This window comes from Nannospalax galili, unplaced genomic scaffold, assembly GCF_000622305.1.
Source record: "Nannospalax galili isolate Female #2095 unplaced genomic scaffold, S.galili_v1.0 scaffold161, whole genome shotgun sequence".
Lineage (NCBI taxonomy): Eukaryota > Metazoa > Chordata > Mammalia > Rodentia > Spalacidae > Nannospalax > Nannospalax galili.
The window spans coordinates 208,866-209,408 of NW_008348586.1; the positions used below are offsets into that span (position 1 = coordinate 208,866).

General features: G+C 50.1%; 1 protein-coding gene across 1 annotated transcript in view; it reads right to left on the reverse strand.

Moving 5' to 3' along the window:
* Pkd2l1 (polycystin 2 like 1, transient receptor potential cation channel) overlaps nt 1–543 on the reverse strand; it is a 43,417-nt gene that overhangs the window by 11,077 nt on the left and 31,797 nt on the right. The window lies entirely within an intron of this gene.

The following is a 543-nucleotide window of genomic DNA, read 5'->3' on the forward strand; positions in this document are numbered from 1 at the left end:
CTCACAGATCTCTGTGGTGGGGGTTGATGGGAAGCCTCACAACCCCAAATCAACAGGACCCTTAGCCTGTGTATTCTGGAAGGTGCCTTTAACTCACTCCTTCCTGGTTATGCCCACCTGCCCAACCCCCCTTCTTGGCAGGGGTCTCATGCAAAAGCTCTCCCTTTCTATTTCTCTCCCATTCTCCACACTTTTTCTCCTTGCCCCTCCCCTTTTTCTTAACAAAGCAGAGTGTTGGACCCCACGTGCCTCTAAATGCCCACACTCATCAAGCCAAGATGTCACAATTAAGGAAGATACTGCTCTAAACTCAGGATTGCTCTTTCTCTGTTCTTCCAAAATATACTCCTGCATCTCTCCACAGATTGAGGACACCTGTGCTCCAGTCATTCTCATCCCAAAACTAACCCTATACACACCAGGAGAGGTGTATGATGTCTTATCCACAGGGACAGAAGGAACCAGAACAAAGAGGTCAGCCACCTTGGAAGTCCTGGTAGGAGTTAGCCTGGTGGCATCAGTGGCAGCCACAGGACTCGCGGC